This window comes from Anas platyrhynchos, chromosome Z (genome assembly GCF_047663525.1).
Source record: "Anas platyrhynchos isolate ZD024472 breed Pekin duck chromosome Z, IASCAAS_PekinDuck_T2T, whole genome shotgun sequence".
NCBI classification, from domain to species: Eukaryota; Metazoa; Chordata; class Aves; order Anseriformes; family Anatidae; genus Anas; species Anas platyrhynchos.
The window spans coordinates 75,452,561-75,464,594 of NC_092621.1; the positions used below are offsets into that span (position 1 = coordinate 75,452,561).

Sequence of the window (12,034 nt, forward strand, 5' to 3'; positions counted from 1 at the left end):
CTGTTACATTTAAATAGAGTCTTGGATGATTTGCTTCCCTCTCTCCCTCTCTCTTTTTTTTTTTTTTTTAGTTGTTGTTGTTAAGCAAGATTTTCCATCTTATGTTGCACAATAATTTTGACTTAATGAGTCTCAAAATAAAATTTCATTTATCAGTGTATTTTTAGTCACCAGTCTGTAAGTTATGTTATACGGGTGTTGATGGCAGAGAGCCTTGCTATGAAACAACAGTGAAAACCTCCTGGGAAGCTGATGTCTTAATTGGCTTCAATCAGAGTTTAGGATTACTTTTACTGTAGGATCAAAGCCTACTTACAAACTAGTGCTTGGTTGCACTTTCCAAAATTGCTTTTTAAAGCAAATTTTCACCCACTTGTCTTTTGGAGCAAACTTCAATGTTGCTTTCCTTATCAGAATCACTAAAGAAGAAACTTGGGTATTAGAAAAAAAAAATAAAAAACAAACAAACAAACAAACAAAAAACCAATAAAAATAAAAATGCAGCTCCTAAGTTGCACTCTTGTAAATTTTATCTAGAATGTTTTTCAGTTCAAAGATGCTTCATCTACATGGATGGATACTGTTAGAGCCGTATTACATTGTTTACAGCAGTGATGGCCTGAATGGCTCAATTCCCCACCTCTTTTAAGGCTGGGGTCCCTACTGATTGCTTAGGCTTACTTGTGTTTGGATTCTCTGTCATAATGAGAGGGCTTTATGTGCATTTATTACATGTTTCCTATATTTAAAGTCAATGATTGATGAGATTAACAGACTAAAAGCTATGAAAGCTCAAAGGAATGAGGATTTTCTTACAGCAATCAGTAGATAAGGGTTGTCTTTTTTACAGGTAACATTCCTGTTACACAAGTCATTCAGTGGTGCAAACGTGAACTAGATAGAAAAGAAACAACATCGGTCTGTCTCAGGGAATTAGCACAGGCTTCTCCCATGTTATAAGCCAATATGATAAACTTTTTCCCCTGAAAAAAGCTGGATTTTGGATTTCCTTTCACATCAGTGTCTTTTTTAAGGGACTGCTCCTTGCTCAATTGGTCTGAGTTCTCAGCCTGAAACCATCTTTGCAGTCACAGGGGGTGCGTGCCAACTGGTCACTCTATGCTTTGTGCATGCCCATGGCTGGGCAATGCTTACGGGATGTTTAGAGGACCTCTATCTATCTTGTTATTTGCTAACTCCTGTTTTTCCCTGCGTGTAAACTAAAGTTACGAAACACGGCAGGAAGATAGGGAGGATTCTCAAACTGTTCCCAGTCGCTTCTCACGAGAACCTGTTACAAAAACAGTACAGAGATTTGCAGGTGGAAGGTCAGGAGCATGACACGAGAGCAACAGCACAGGCATGAGACAGCGGCTCAGATGGACGTTTGCAGAGCTGCACGTGAACAGCAGGATACAGAAATGCATATGAGGCTGTTAGCGTTGCCAAGGTGCAGGCACTTGTGCACATACTTGTGCAGCAGTTGTGTCTGGTATTTGTCGTTCACCACAGACTTAGATAGGATTTATATAAATACATTGTGACTGCAAGACTGGACTTAGAGTCCAATGCATTAGAACTTCACAGAGAAGGAGGCAGAAAATTACACACATGGTTTCTCCACGGCAGGGCGAAGCACAGGCAATCCAGTCCCTATGCAAGAAAGTAAAAGCACATTCTCTTAAATTTCTTAAACGTGAACTGTAACTTCAAGCTTTTTTCCCTGTCGTAACTTTCTCCCATTGATAGGAACCACATGGCATGAGCATTAACTTGCAGGACATACCTTTTCCATCAGTGGTTAAAGTTTTAGCAGGGTGGAGGATAACTACCATATCATTATTTCCAGTCGTAGTCTTTGTCCTAATGCTGTGCTAGTATCTGCAAGATATGATATTGGGAGACTAAATAGCACAAACTTTTGGATTTTTTTCCTACAAACACTAATTCTACTCTATAAAAATATTTTATTTATTATTTTTTTTGTCCAGAAGGATGTTGTCAGCTACTTCTTCATAAGCTAAGAGCTTACAATTTCTGTAAAGCAAACAAACTTGATACAGGGGAATTTTGTGATTCAGACATTACTGTAAAAGCAGAATGCCTGAGGTCATGTCTATTCACTGAAACCACATCTCTCAAACTTCTAAGGGCCAAAAATGGAGGAAATAAAAGAATAATACAGTTGCCTCACCCGAATCTGGGAGGAAGCAAACCCAGCTGGCTCACTTGGTTATTTTCTGAGCCCAAGGAATAAATGTTAATGCCCCATGTTTATGTTTACCACCTTGGTTTGATGTTGCTTTATTTTCCTTGAAGAAGAAGAGAGTCCCCATGCAGAATGAGGGTTCTGGTTTGCTGGGAGATGTTTGCATTGTGTAAAAGACAGTCCCTTCCTCAAGGATCTGGCAGCCTGAAGGGATGTGACGTGTGACGCTGTTGTCAGCCTGTGACAGGTGGGTGAATGGTCCCAGGATTTCTGTGGCAGAACTAAAAATCAGCCCCCTCGCCAGTCCAGCTCTGTCATCACAAACCTCTTCCCCTGCCCTCCACCTTTTTCTGGTTGCATTGCACTTTTAAGCCTGAGCATCCTGTAAAAAAGTATGTTTGCCCTCGCAGGTCAGCGTCAGCAGGAGAAGAGGGACAGAAGGACGGGAGAAGAGAGGTGGAAAGACCGTGGGTTGCTGTAGCCTTCACACATCGCTCAGAGAAACCTAGACCTGCTCCAGGCCTGGAGCTCACCCTTAGCAATGCAAGGAGGGCTGAAGGCATGACCCAGTTAATGTTTCAAAGCCATTCCCTCCGTTGTGAAGCACAATGGGGAATAACTTGAGGGCACGGGCTGGATACCAAAGTGTCATGGTTTCTTTAACACAGAAAACAACCTATTGTCCTTATCCTATACACAAAAATTACACGCTGTACGTTCTTACTAATGTCAGCCAAATCTCCATCCTATAATTAGCATATACTTATACTGCCAAATCCCCTGCTTCCTTTCAAGTGGGTTTCTTGTTGAGCTGTTATTATACATTTTAACCATACTCATTATTCATGCTTTTGTTTAAATTGCCCTGCTTTACCTGTGTATTTCTGTCATGCAACAGCTGACACTCGCCTGCTGTTGCCACAGATACTTCCTGTTCCACCAAAACCCCAGGTGCCTCTACCATCATTAAGGGCCTTCCTAAAACAAATAGGGAGCTGCTATCATGTCAAGAAGGAAATGGTGAACTACACCCTGTCCTTTTAACCCTTTCCTATAGGGTAAGTAAGGCCTTTTGATTACTGTAGGGAAGCTCTGCAATACTCCTTGCATGCAGTTCGTCACGGCCTTTTCTGACTCCTGTTTCTCATTTTCCAGATTAGTCTTTTTGTGCCTGTAGGACATTTGTGTTATTCATCTAAAGCAGAAGTGATCTTCAGTACTGAAAGAGCCTAATTCTTTACATTTTTAAAATGTTTTTCTAAGAGCTTTGTCTTCCAAACAAATATTGAAGAAATCAGAAGCTTTTCTGTATAGCATCAGTTTATATTCTGGTTTATACAGGGTGCATGGTCAATCTCACTTGTCCTTCCATGAGAAAAAGTGACTGAAACTGCCTCCTTTGTGTAGGAAAAGTGTAAGGAAAGCTGAAAACGAGACCTTTTGGGCTCTCTGAAGCCATGTCAGAGACAAGAGGAGCCTGGAAAGTGAACTGAATTAACATCCACAGGAGTTTCGCACGAAGAGTTGTGTGATGACAACCCTAAAAACTCAAAGACTGTATTCTCAAGGGTATTTTGAGCACTACTGGTGAAGGGTCCAGACGCCTGAAAAAATTCTCAAAAGCTGGTATTTTCCAAAGTGCCTTGGGGGCTGATCTTCATATGTCTTTTCCTCTGTTGTTGCTAACTGTTAGCTGCAAGTTGGTAGCAACTCCAGCAAGGGAAGTGCCAGCAGGAGGCTGTTTCTGCTCTAATATACTTGCGTGTCAACGTGAAGTAGCCTCGCTGATGTCAGTGATGACGGGATTTGTCTGCTGTGTTTCTTACAACCAGGGGCTGGCCCCGGAGACTGTGTGCACGTGAGGAAAGGACAGCCCCTGAAAATGGTGCTCTGAGGTCTGAGCCCGCAGAAAGCCAAGAGGTACTGCTGTCAGATCGTTGGCAGACCCAGGTGGGGCACGAAGAAAACTCAGCGCTGGCCCAAAGGCTGGGTATTTTCCCTGTCTTTGTCTTTGCCATGTCTTTGTAGGCTTTCATAAGCTGTCGTCTATTTGCCATTTAGTCAATACACATGCTCACTCACTAGGATCTTAACTCTGACGTGAAGATGGGACTCTTGTTTTGTTTTTAAAGTTGACACTGTCATTGCAATGCAGAGATCCCTGTGAGCCTGGTGCTTTTTAGTTCCATTACTCATCCCCTCACATCTTCCAGGATGTCCAAATCGAAATCCGAGTGCCAACATGCGTGCTACAGGCTGGGCTGTGATTCACCAACAGCAGAGACTAGGGAGGACAGGAGTCTTCCATTAATTAGTGATTGCTGGAAAGAGACAAAACCTTTGCACCGCATTGCGATGGTTGAGTTCCTGTTCCTCGGGTTGCCCTACGCTGCCTTTTGCTTAGGAAACACGCTCAGGACACTCACTGCCTGGTCACCCCTTTGAGCTCCACCAGCAGATGGCTACAGCAGAGGAGCAATCCTCTCCACCTTCCCTGATGCAAGTAGCTTCTGGTGGGCTTGTGTCCTCCACCACTGTCCCAGTAAGGAACACGCCTTCCTGAAGGCATCTCTGGAAGCGACAGGAGTCGTGTGGCAACAAGCAGTGTCCCCACACGTAACTTTGGGACTGGCAGGTAAGTGAAGGGCAAACCAGCTGGCAATTCTTTGTTATAAAATATTGTGTTCGTCTTTAATTACAGATGTTCCAGGAAGCATGGATAGGATACTTCACAGAGTCTGGTTTGAAAAACTTTCCTTACATCAAGGGAACATGTGTGCGTGTGAGGGAAAAGTGGTCTGGCTGCTCCTCCTCTGTAGGGAAGGCTGGTAAGCAAATGGATCATGCTGCGAGGCTGCTCTGCCGTGCCTGCGTAAATGAATCCAACTCGAATTTCCAATGTTTTCTTTAGAAAAAAACAAACAAACAAACAAATAAAGAATGAAATTAAACCCCCATGAACAGACAAGCATCTCCCTCACTGCCACATCCCGTTCTCTTCATTAGCTGTTTTCCGAGGACCCTCCCAGGAACAGCGTTCCCTGTCCTGTCCCGTGCTGTGCTCACCAATGTGCAGGGCAGATGGTGTCCGCAGACGTGCTCCCAGTGCTCACAGCCACCCTGGCTGCTTTTCTTCTGAGCCTGCCCACGGCAGCATAGGCCTGCTACGCTCCTACAGACGGTGCAGGGGGTTGAAGCCCTCTCCACAGCCCACCAGGGAGCCTGCCTCCTCCTGCAGCAATCCTCGGCACCGCCGTGCGTGCTGCAATACCCCACCTCCACGCAGCACACAGGCTGCCTACAAGTCAAACCACACGTCTCCCTGCTGCTCGGGAGGAACTGCTCTGCTGCCCGCGAATCCTGTCCTCAGGGCTGGGCGGCCCTTCCAGGGCCTTCCTTCAGCTGTTCCCAAAACAGGAGGGTTGCCTCCTGTCTGGCAGCTGGTGCACCCCGTTTGGCAGCCTGCTGGTTCAGCCTGTCCTCCCCTCTGGGAGGCTCGGTTCCTGTGGGATCAGGGAGGCTTTTGCCTTTGCCCCTTGTTCCCGGCCTGCTTGTCTTGTTGGTGTCAGCGGGACGGTGTGCAGCCTTGCACTGGGCACCTCAGGCTGTTGTTTTCCTGGCAATGGGACCTGGCATGAGCAAATTCCTCCGTGTCAGCCTGACAAAAAAAAAGGAGGTGATGTTCCTCCTCAGCCCACCGAATGAGCAGCAGGACCCTGCTGTCCCATTCAAGCATGTGGACTGCCTGTTAAGAGAAGGGGCTCTGTGGGGCTGGTGATCGTGCTGGCAGCCAGGGCTCGTCCTCGGTGTGTTTTGGGTGCATGGATTTCACCCCGAATACCACTGCCACAGCCCCTCGGCAGGGCTGGCTCCCGCAGGGACATCAGCATGCACCGCTCACTGCCCTTCCAGGGCAGCTGCCAGTGCAGGCAGGGAGCTAAAACGAGTTCATCTAAAATTGTAATTCCGTGCTGAAGTGCCGGTGACATTATTAGGCTAGGCGAGCTCTTCGGCGGTGCGTATGATATGAACCAGAAACCTCTGGTGCAATTACAGCCCTGTGTACAGCGCTGTGGTGATAATAGAGCACATTAGCCAAGCAACGGCGTCAGAGGGCTGAGCAGGGTTTTCAAACCCTCTTTTTAATTAACAAGTGCAGACACGGTGCTGACCTGGGGCTGCTCCTGACGATGAAGAAGTGGAGAAGGAGTAGAAGGGAGGTAGGTAGGAGGTGGGAGGAGGGCAGGTTTTGAGGCCCTCTCTTTGCCCTCTCCGGTAATAATTTCTTCCAGTGAGGGTTCAGTGTTAAAATCCTGAAGATGGAGAACCCCGAGTGGAAGAATGCGTTTGACATTTATCCTGCCTCACAGCAACGTGGCAGTGACATCTTCCTGAAGACGAGGGCAGGAGGAATGGCAGCTTTCCCCTGCTACCAAATTCCCCTGCTGCATCGCGGGCAAACCTGGAAAGAGCGCAGGCTTTGGCATCGACAAGCTTCCAGATTGCCTCCACCATCCTCTTGCACAAGCGCTGCTGCCACCACCGCGAGCAGCCTGCGTTAGCCCGTTCAAGTTTGCAAATGTTGGCAGGAGGGAGGTGAGGAAAGGAAAACCTCTGGGGCACGGAGCAGGCGGCGCGGAGGGCTGGTGCTCTCCTGGCAGCGGTCAGGCCCGTCATCTCCTCCCGCCGTGATGCAAGGAGGAAGGGAAAAAGCCCAGCGGAGGAGAGGAGTGGAGTTTGCTTTGGCACGCGTCTGGCTTATTGTGGGAGAAACCAACACCCAGGGATAACGCCACAAGCACGTGGCGAGCCCTCCCGTGATTAATTGCACAAAAACCCTCACGCGCGGTGCCGCTGTTTGACATCTCTGGCTGCGGACAGACCGATGCATTAAAAGTTGCAGTCTCTGTGATGGGCAAATAAATAATGGGCGAATTGCTGTCGGGTGTGCTCAGGACGTGAACGTGGGAGGCGTGTAGGGAAACATGGGCTGCGTGTGGATGCTCCCAGTGTGGGATTTAGCACACGCGCGTGGTCGCACCTGCGGTCTTGTGCACAAACGCTGAGTGCGAGCTGCTCACCGCTGCATCCACACGAAATAATGCAGCAGAGGGTGCCTGGACACGGCTCCCTGTGGCTCCCTGTGGGGAGATATCCCCACGGCGACCCCCGTGGAGGTGCGAGGCTCCCCGCCTGCCCACCCCGTGGGCAGCCGACCCACCCCCGTGCAATTAAGGCGCAGCCCCTAATTACCCCCTCACCCTGCTGCCGGGACGACCCCTCCGCTGCCTTCCCCTCCCCATCCCCTCCTCCCTGCTTCCTCCTCCTCCACCTCCTCCTCCTCCCCTCCCGGCCCGGTGTCCGAGCCGCCCCCTCCCCGTGCCCGCGCCGTGTGCGGGTGTGCTCTTGCACACTTCCTGCGGTGTGTGCGACCCGGCTCCGGTTTCCGGTAGCTGACAGCCGCCGCAGCCCGTCCCTGCCTCCTCCGGCAGCCTTGCACAGGGGCACGGACACGCGAGGAAGAGGAGGAGGAGGAGGAGGAGGAGGAGGAAGGCGCAGCACCCCGCTGCCCACCCCCGCACCCCCCCCTCAAACCACCCCCCCTGCTCGGTGCTGCACCGATCCTGCGGACGGGCACCTGCAGGTAGGCGACCCACCCGTGTGCGTGTCCAAAATTTAAAATTAATAATAATAATAAATAAAAATATAAAAATTAAAAAAAAAAAAATAGGCACGCAGCCCCTCCGGCAGCAAGGGTTGGGTAGGGGGGGCACGGGGAGGGAGGGGGTGTGGAGGCAGCAGGGGGTAAAAAAAAAAAGGGGGTGGTGAGGGTCCTGCCCCACGCGTGGGTGTCCCTCGCCCACCCTTGGGTGCGCTCGGAGCTTGTCCCCTCGCAAACTTGGGTTTTGGGGAGGGGGAGGGTGGTTGAGGGTGCGTGGAGCCCTCCGTGGGTGTTTTTTTTGGGGGGCCACGCAGCCCGGCTTTGCTTTCCGACCACGGTGGGGCTGTGGGAGCTGGGGGCCAGCCAAGGTCCCCCAAAATCAGCTGGGGTGCGCAGGGAGGCTGGTTGCCTTGCGAGGGGATGAAGACGATCCCTCACGGAAACAAAACAATGCGCCGGGTGGAAGCGAAGCCCCAATCTCCTCTCCCTGTGCACGCCCGACTTCCAGCGCTCGGATATTCCTGCCAGTCTGTGAAGTTTGCCCCTGCCTGCCGCCCCTGCCATGCCCCCGCGACCCTCCTCGAAAAGGCAATCGGTGTGAGAGGGGCTGCAGTGCCAAAATTGCAATGGACAATGCTGAAGCTTCCCTCGGACTGCCGGGGACAGCAGTGTTTTGTGTTGTTGTTTTTTTTTTTATTATTTTTCTGTTGATCTGAAAAGAAATGGGACTATGCCTCCAGCAGCCGTCAGGATGTGCATGAATCAAATTATCGCATCCCTTTGCCGCTGCCCTGATGGCAACTTTTCAGGTCAGGGGCCAGGTTGATTTCCCTTAACTTTTTTTTTCCTCTTCAAGCAGAGCATCCCCAAACAGGTCGTTTCAGGTCAGGAGTGACCAGTTCCTGTTCCCCACCACCACCTCCCCGGTTGCTTTCCTTCCCCTCCGTGTCATTCAGCGCCCAGACCGGCCGGGCTGTATTCGTGTGGTGCTGCAATTAACCTAATAACCCCTGCCAGCACCACGCTGGGGCTGTGTGCCTGCCCACAGCCACGTGCATCATCAGTGCAGGCAGCTTACCAGCTGGCCAGCATCACCAACAGCCACACCGTGCTGCCCTGTGCTCAGATCTGAGGGTCGTCTCGGGCTGATTTTTGCATTTTGAACCTCTTTCTGCCCACTTTGGAGACTGGGAATCGCATGGTTCAGGTGCTTGCCTGCTGTCCCACAGGGAGCCTGGGTACGTGGTGCCCACTCACCCTCTTTTCTCTCTGCCTGTGGCTCCCAGCAGAAAGCCATTTTTCAGCCTTGTGCTGAAGCCTGGCAGCTCTCTGTGATCCGCTGAAGGTGAACTAACAAACCAGCCTGGTAGCCTGCCTGCTTGGCACCCAGACGAGTAATAGAGAGGTAGGAACTAGTGAAAAGATGCTTTGCGAATGAAATATTAATAGAAGGCGTTTGGTGGCTCACACGTGTGGCGTGCAGCAGAGTTACTCCTTCTGGTGTTACCAGGAGCTCGTACAAATGGTGTGATGTAGCTCTTCTTTGTCTTCCGCCGAGATGCCTCGGTTTACAGGAGGTATTCCAAAAAATTGTTGAAAAACACAGCTCAAATACTTCTTAGCCAAACACTTCCCAGGCTGGTGTGCTGTTGTTTTTTGTTTCTTAAGCGAATATATAGTGGTATTGCTGATCTCGTTGTCCTCTGCTCATCATGTCTTCTGCTGATGCATCTGTGCCTTGTGGTCCTGCTACCACAGCCGGAGGTTTCCTATAACCAAACACATCAAAAGTTTCAACACCACAGCACAATGTGGTTTGGGTGATGCTAACAAACAGGTTTCCAGGCACCAAGTTTCCCCAGCAGCTCCAGTTTTCAGTGGTGGCGGCCAGGAGCACCCTTGCTGGAGGACCCCTGGTGCTTTCATCCTCCTGGCCTCGCGCCCCTCTGCCTCCCGTCGGCTGCAGAGAAGGACAGAGGTGCAAGAGGCTGGGTGTGGGGCCAGGAAAATCCGTCCCAGCACCCGTTTCCCTGCTTGAGGAGGGGTATCCCGTGCTTGAGGAGGGGTATCCCTGCCTCATGCAGCCCGTGGAGGGGTGTGAGGGTTGGCTGCTGTTCGTGTGAGCGGCAGTCAGTCCTCTTGAGGATCGCTGTGCTTCAGGTAGTTCGAGTGCGAGGAGCTGCACGTAGGTCTCTGCTTTCAGAGGGCTCCTTCCTGCGGAGCAAAGCAGGGTGAGATGAAGGTTCACGGCTTTGCGGCGGTGACGATTTTTTGCCGGCTCCCTTTTCTGTGAAAAAACGCGTTAAAAGGAGCGTTCGTGTGAGTCAAGTGTTTCCGTGAGAGATCTTCCTAATAGCTGAAAGGAACTTGAAAGACTCCCATCGCACTCCCGCGGATAATGAGGAAGACCCGCGGAGCAGGACCTGCTTCATCTCCAGTCACTTGACCTTGGCTCTGATTTGTTGATTTATGAACTTTATTTACCGGCAGGGTTGGCGAATTCTCTCGCACGACAGAAATTGCAGTGTGCCAGCCCGCTCCCTCGTTTCCTAGGTAACGAGTACACCGCGCGGATTCCCTAATGAGACCCTCGGCTGCCTGCTGATTGCCTGCATTTTTCTTGTGCGGCGATCCTGGGCCCTGAAGTAAAGGCAGGGACTTGTTCAGATGCCTGTCCGAGCCCGAGCCGTGCAAATGGAGGCTGAAGGGAAGACGGAGATGCCCCTGGCGTGGTGGGAGCACACAGCCGCTGAGCCTGCTGGTGTGCTGCAAGCAGGTGCCCTTCGGTGAGGAGCCTTCTGCTGAGAAGTGGTTGCTGAGAGGGACCCGTCCACGGCCTCGGGTGTGTTTTGGGCTTTGCGTGCTTTTTCTGTGTCTGGTGGTTGTGTGTGCAAACAAGTAAGTTATTTCCCACCATCCGGGGGCTGTTCTTATTCTCAATTACAGGTGTTTTCCTCATTTTCTGGTTTTACCACAGCCATCGTGTTGCTGGAGAGTCTCCTCCGTTCCCTTTCCCCATTAGTTGTTTAAAAAGGCAGCATCTGCAGCCGTCCGTTCACTGGACTGGTGTAAGCTCAGAAACATCACATGAACCCTGCTGGACCCAGGCATCCTAGGGTTTTAGTCCTGGGAAAAGCCACAGGAACAAAAGTTTTCCTGTAAGTACGAAATCACAGGATTAGATTCGTGGTATTCGGGGAGTGATCCCTGTGACTTTCTGCAAGTTTTTATTCCCACTGCCCGAGTTCAAAGTCATAGTTTTCTAAAAGCAGGAGCTATACCTAAAGTGTTTTACATAAACAGTTTATAAATGATACCAAATATAACTGGAAGAGATAAGGTGGGGAGGGCAAGAGATGCCTCTCCTCTTTTCTTTCCAGTTTTGTTTATTTCTTTAGTTTATCTTCCTCTTTTTCTTTTGCATGATCCGCCTGATTATTCTCCTCAGTGGTGGTCAGTAAAGTGGGTGTTTGTGGTCAGTGTGGACAATCAAGCAGAAAAACAACAACAACAACAACAAAACAAGCCTAAAAACAGGAATATAGACGTGTAGCAGTGGGCAGACATCCAAACCCACGTGTTGCTCAGCTTTGGCAACTGGACTGGATGAGAAGTAGCTTTCTTTTCTAGAATGACCAGCACTATAGTTTGGAGGCTTTATTGTTTCATCTCTCCACAAATCAACAGCAGCATCATAACAAAAGAAATAGGCAGGAAAGGTATCCATGGCATCATTATCTTCTGTAGTGTTGTGTTGTTTTTTTTCAAAATACGGGTAAAGCCAGTGGCAATTGAATTTATTAATTCCATGGGTGGCTATCCTTAGGTGGCTTAAGGCCAGTGAAAGAAAAGTCATTGATGATCTAGCAGCTTGCATCGCAATTCCTTCTTTGCCTAGGCAGAAGCAGCCTGGTACCTGACTGCATATTAGCCCATCTTGTCTTAAAGATTGTTAGTGCCTAAACCCAGGCACCATGATGGGTTTAGGCTCCTCGTTGCTGTCTGTCATCTTCAGTATGAGAGGCAGCAGCATTTCACCGGTATTGAGGTGTGCTTGTCCGTAATCGAGGACGCTGCAGCCAATTTGTGGGTGGAAATTTCCATAGGATCGAGGGCTGGGGGGTTTATAAGATGTTTTGGGCAATCACTTAATGGTTTGCCCA

The 12,034-nt window shown here is 49.9% G+C and overlaps 1 protein-coding gene across 7 annotated transcripts in view; it reads left to right on the plus strand.

The window, feature by feature from the left end:
• Positions 1–7,552: 7,552 nt before the first annotated feature.
• Positions 7,553–12,034, plus strand: part of KIAA1958 (KIAA1958 ortholog) — a 57,475-nt gene continuing 52,993 nt past the window's right edge. For 2 of the 7 annotated variants that reach the window (XM_038170259.2, XM_072031713.1), the window contains exon 1: positions 7,553–7,853. The gene's annotated coding sequence lies outside the window, so the exon portion shown is untranslated. Of the gene's footprint in view, positions 7,871–9,633; positions 10,770–12,034 lie in introns of those variants that run through there. The other 5 variants (XM_038170269.2, XM_038170265.2, XM_072031710.1 and 2 more) reach the window with 5 other exon arrangements.